This window comes from Ranitomeya variabilis, chromosome 4 (assembly GCF_051348905.1).
Source record: "Ranitomeya variabilis isolate aRanVar5 chromosome 4, aRanVar5.hap1, whole genome shotgun sequence".
Lineage (NCBI taxonomy): Eukaryota > Metazoa > Chordata > Amphibia > Anura > Dendrobatidae > Ranitomeya > Ranitomeya variabilis.
In genome coordinates, this window is record NC_135235.1 from 585,047,638 (window position 1) to 585,053,976 (window position 6,339).

Genomic DNA, 6,339 nt, shown 5'->3' on the forward strand with positions numbered 1-6,339 from the left:
ATAATGCCGCATCCTGTTAACAGTCTTGTAGCAATGTCCCCATCTTGTAGTAATGTGCCAATCTTGGGCCCCTTCTTGTACTAATGCCCCATCAAGGTCCCCTGCTTATACTAATTCCCCACCCTGGTTCCCTCTTGCACTAATGTTCCATCCTGGTTCCATTCTTGTACTAATGCCTCATCCTGGTTCCCTTCTTTTTGCAGTGCCCCATCTTGTTCCTCATCTTGTGATAATGTCTCTTTCCAGGATTAATGCCCCCATCCAGTAGTAATGTCCACATCCAGGACCCATGTCTCCATCCAGGAGTAATGTCCTCATCCAGGAGTAGTGTTTCCATCAAGTTCCCCATCCAAGGGTAATGTTCCCCATCCAGGGGTAATGTCCCCATCCAGTTCCCCATTCAGTAGTAATGTCCCCATCCAGTAGTAATGTCCCCATCCATTTCCCCTTACAGGAGTTATGTCCCCATCCAGAACCCATGACCTAATCCAGTAGTAATGTAACCATCCAGGACCCATTCAGGAGTAATGTCCCCATCCAGGAGTAATGTTTCCATCCAGGACCCAAGTCCCTATCCAGTTCTCCATCCCTGTTGTGCCATTCTTCACATACACAGAAAAGAAAAAAAATCTTTTCACTTGTAGTAATGAGCGAGGAAAAGAAGACAAACAATTACCTCTGCTGCGGAGGAGGATAATGTCATCAGAGTTACCAACCAGAGAGATTACAAATTGACAGCACCTCTGCACAGCAATACCAATGCCAGCCGCCGGCCAATCAGAGGCCAGCAGCTGACATCGGTATGCTGGCCCATGGCAGTGACAGCATAAGCTGCCGCACAGGCGCTCCGATGTCAGCTGCTGGCCTCTGATTGGATGGCATTTGCCTTGCTGTGTAGAGAGCTTGTCTCTGTTCGGCAATAGATTTCAATTGAATGTGCATCCACGGCGCACATACAATTGAAATAAAGCGCTGCCATCGGTGGCCTCCTAGACCGGGACGCAATCATCAAGGGGTCTGCAGTGCTGGTGGGCTGCATATGCTGAAAAGACGTTGAGGGAATGGAGGACAGGTGAGTAGTGATGAGCGAGCGTGATCAGATAAGGTGTTATCTGAGCATGCTTGAGGGCTGATAGAGCATCTTCGGCATGCTCTAATACTATGTTTGAGTCGCTGCGGCTGCATATCTCGCGGCTGTTCAACAGCCGCAACACATGCAGGGATTGCCTGTTTCTTAGTATTCATGTATATGTGGCACGGTGGCTCAGTGGTTAGCACTGTAGCCTTGCAGCGCTGGAGTCCTGGGTTCAAATCCCACCAAGGACAACATCTGCACGGAGTTTGTATGCGTGGGTTTCCTCCATGTTTGCGTGGGTTTCTTCCAGGTACTCCGGCTTCCTCTCACATTCCAAAGACATACTGATAGGGGATTTAGATTGTGAGCCTCAACGGGGACAGTGATGATAATGTGTGCAAACTGTAAAGCGCTGCGGAATATGTTAGTGCTATATAAAGATTATAATATTATTATTCATGACTGTAATTGACAATAGCTTCAAGGTTCGAGCAATTTTCCAGATTGACTGACCTGCAATGTCTTAAACTAACAAAGGACTGTTGTTTCTGTTTGCTTAGTTAAAGAAAACCTGTCTTCACAATTTAGTATATTAAAATAAAGGTATGGCCATAATGGTGCTGTTATACTGATTTAATAGATTCCTGTAGCAAAGAAATCCACATCCTAGGTTCTTGTTTAATTCACATTGGAAGTTTTGGTGCAGTAACCTTTTTGTGCATTGGGGCAGGACTGTAGGTCGGGTGATCGGCTCTACCGCGGTCCTTCTGCGTTTTACGAGCCTCCTTTTTTTAAAGTTTGCGTCAGCGCTGCGGCCGGCGCTTGCGCACATTCATCTCCTGGTGATCTTCAGCAAATAGTCGCCAATGGCGGCACATGTGCAGATTGAGATCTTGGCTCATCATTGACTGTGCCATTTTGCTGAAGACCATCAGATGTCAATCTGCATATGCTCTGACATTTTACTGAAGACCGCCCGAATTTGAATGTGCGCAAGCGTCGCCTGCAATGCTAGCATGAACTTAAAAGAAGGAGGCTTGTACAAAAGCAGAGGGGCCGCAGCAGAGCTGAAAAACCCTACCCACAGTCCCGCCACATTGCAAGAAAAGGATATTATAGTCCGGTTCACTATGTAATTTCGCTGGAATTTTCTGGAGAGTTTCAAATATGTACATTTTTGGAAAGGCTATGGTATAAGCAATAAGAAAAACAATGTTTCCATTTGCCCCGAGTCCTAAGTGGCCGCCATCTTGGATTTTACAAAATGGCTGATTTACATCGATTTTCGTTAATATCTCAGCTTGTAAGTAACGTAAAACTTAAATTTTGACAGCTAAACATACATTTTGAGTACTAAGAAATGCAGTGGTATCCAAATAAATACTCTATATACGACTACAAATTGTATCGGTTTATATTTGAACAAATTTTCGAACTCGAAAAGCAGAGAGTTAATGTTTTTAACTTTTGAACAACCAGAGTGTCTTTACATATCGCCACCATCACTGTCATCATCAGTTTCATATTTGGTCTGAGTGTCCTCGTCATTCATACACTCGCTGTCACACTGACAAAGATCGGTACAGGATAAGTTATTTTTTCGGCACGAACACCTTGAAGAAGAACAGTCATGTTTGCATTGACAACTAATCATCTCGATTATTGCTTTTGGAGCTGGAAGAACATCTGTCATGGTTGGTTTCAACTGTCCATCCAACCCTTTGTGATAGCCATTCTTCTCGGGATCCAGCTGAGAATCCTGCAAAGCAATGTTAGCTTGTCCCCACACTCTGGCTTGGATATGGACTCTGAGGACATGTTGTTTTAGAGCTCCGAGTGTAGGAGGTAACCTGTCACTTTCTGCCATATGCTTGCAAAATAGATGCCATCGCAGTTCGGGAATATTCTTAATAAAAATGCCTTTTGGAGAGTAAGCAAAACATACGAAGGTAGCAAGAGTTGACAACATAGTTTCGCTCACTTCTTTTTCAGTCGAAAGCATCTGCAGAGAACTGATTACATCTGGTGTTGCGTTCATGTAAGCTTGCAGCCAGATTGCTTTGCCAATTCGAGAGAACCTTCCAGTTGTGTCAGCACCAGTGAATGCATGGAAGGCTGTCAAAGCCTTTGCTCTGTCTGCCCCTATGACTCTCCTTATTGGCTCTATCTCGATCATCCCAGAGACCATTGAAATCGATGTATTCTTCAGCATGAGGTCATAGTTAGCTATGACCAACACCAGTACATCGGTATCAGGGGAGAAGAAAACCATCCTTGCATCCGGTGGGTTTCGTTGTGTTGCCAAGACAGCTTGGTAGATCAACAGTGTGTCTGCTTCTTCGTGATTGTTGTCGTCGAAAACTAAGTTTTTGTTGCTCCTGGTACACCCTGAAGAACAAGTGATGACCAGTTTTTGTGATGAACTGTTGAACTCTAGAGTCTTTGCAGCAAGATAGTTGGTCAGGTCATCAAACTACAAATTACATCAAACTTCTAATGTGAACTAAATGAGAGCCAGGATGCGGATTTCTTCCCTACAGGTATCGATTAAATCAGTATAACAGCACCATTATGGCCACACTTTTATTTTTACATACATAATCATGATAACAGGTTACCTTTAATTGATTCTTGCCAGATTTTGACTTTGAACAGTTGTCGAATAGACCTCAGCACTGTAACTGTATGGAGCTGTGAACTTACACTGCCTCTGAGAAACACACCGGAAGGTCGCAAACACTTTCTGAAGGCCAATGGTACTACAGATGAACTCTTGATAAGACACACCTGTTCATTGTAGGCCATTCCAGGTAAAACCTAATAAAGTTGCTTGAGAGAATGCAGAAGTTGTGTAAAGCTCTCATCAGACTAAAAGAGGGGTTCTATCAGGAGTCTAATGTTTTACACATATTATGGTTTGCTTCACACATGTTTCTTTTCTCCTTACTTCCATATGTGTTCCTTTGTAGCTTTTTGCCTTAAATATGAGTCTCCAAGTGAACAGGTGTATCTAAACTTGTACAAGAATATAACTACTATAATACTGCCCCTATGTACAATAATATAACTACTATAATACTGCCCCTATGTACAATAATATAACTCCTATAATACTGCCCCTATGTACAAGAATATCACTACTATAATACTGCCCCCTATATAAAAGAATATAACTCCTATAATACTGCCCCTATGTACAAGAATATCACTACTATAATACTGCCCCCTATATAAAAGAATATAACTACTATAATACTGCCTTCTATGTAAAAGAATTAACTACTATAATACTGCCCCTATGTACAAGAATATAACTACTATAATACTGCCCCTATGTACAAGAATATAACTACTATAATACTGCCCCCTATGTACAAGAATATAACTACTATAATACTGCCCCTATGTACAAGAATATAACTACTATAATACTGCTCCTATGTACAAGAATATAACTACTATAATACTGCCCCTATGTACAAGAATATCACTACTATAATACTGCCCCCTATGTAAAAGAATATAACTACTATAGTACTGCCCCTATGTTCAAGAATATAACTACTATAATACTGCCTCCTATGTACAAGAATATAACTACTATAATACTGCCTCCTATGTACAAGAATATATCCTCCACATCACAGCCGGGCACCATATCCACCTGTTTTGCAATCGTTACACAAGCTAGTCCTCCTTCGGGCACAGGACATCCACCTCCAGTTCACCTCCGGGCACAGGACATCCACCTCCGCGACCAATCATCGTGGACGACTTGCATAGCATGTGTATGCTGCGGGTGCCAGTCCTATTGGCCCCTGCTTGCAGGCTGTGCTCCGCAACACCAACTGCTCTGCACAATAGCAAGCACCAATTCACTCTGGCCCTGACACACTTGAGACTCCTCAGACTCACTAAGACCTCACTAACCCTTTCCTGCAGGGCTTTTAACATAGAAACCTGTGGCTTCCTGCCATATGGAAAACCCGGATCTGACATGAAACGGACTGCAGTAATAACATACTGCAGTCAGTTTCAAAACCTAAAATCCAGAGCAGGTTTTCCCTACATCTGTCTTGGACCATAACATGTCCAAGGCTAAAACGTATTTTTATTACTATTAACCTGCATTGCAGTCACCGCTACACCTGTGACTGCTATGCACGCCTATGGACTTCATACGTCTTCATGTACAACCCTGGGGAGAACAGTCAGCGACCCCTAACTGTGACATTGGTCACTGCTTCACCATTGCAATCACAGCTACACCTGTGACTGCAATACCCCCTCATGGCCTCACTACACCTCCGTGCGCATTCTGGGGAGCACAAACAGAGCCCCCTAGCTGTAACAGGGTTTCACTGCCTCACAAAGACTATAACTACTATAATACTGCCCCTATGTACAAGAATAAAACTACTATAATACTGCCCCAATGTACAAGACTATAACTGCTATAATACTGCTCCTATGTACAAAAATATAACTGCAATAATACTGCCCCCTATGTACAAGAATATAACTACTATAATACTGTCTCCTATGCTGGGCCGGACTGGGGTGTCTGGGGTCCACAGGGGGAATTGACCCTAGGGGCCCACCCTACGGCTTATATGCAAATAACTTAGCCGTTATCCCCGATATAGTGGAGCGTTGACTGTAAAACACAGGCAGCTGCTGCACATCTACTGTGCGCCACCATAACTGAGATGTACAATTACGGTAGTTAGCATTAAATGGTGCTATCCATAGGTTAGGTAGGTGATAACTTATTGATCGGTGGAATCCAACCATTGGAAACTGCACCGATGGGTAGTATTGGGAACTTTTATCACTGACAGGACACTTTTATCCCCATTTTGAAAATGGAGTGGCAGATGGGATGTCTGACTGCAGCTCCATTCATCCTCTTTGGGGGCTTCCAGAAAAAGCCAAGTGCAGCCCCTTAGGGAATGAATAGATCAGTGGGCAAGTCGCACATGCCGCTCCATACTAATGTGGATAAGAGTTAACATTCTGCAGATCGGTGCAGGTCCCAGTAGTCGGACCCCCACCTATCTATAACTTATCACTTATCCTTTGGCCACGTTCTCATGTTCAGTATGGTCAGTATTTTACATCATTATTTGTACGGCAAAACAGGAGTGGAACAATCAGAGGAAAAGTATTATAGAAACATGTCACCACTTCTGTATTTATCACCCACTCATGGTTTTGGATTACAAATACTTAGACAAAATACTGACCAAACATTCAATGTGTGA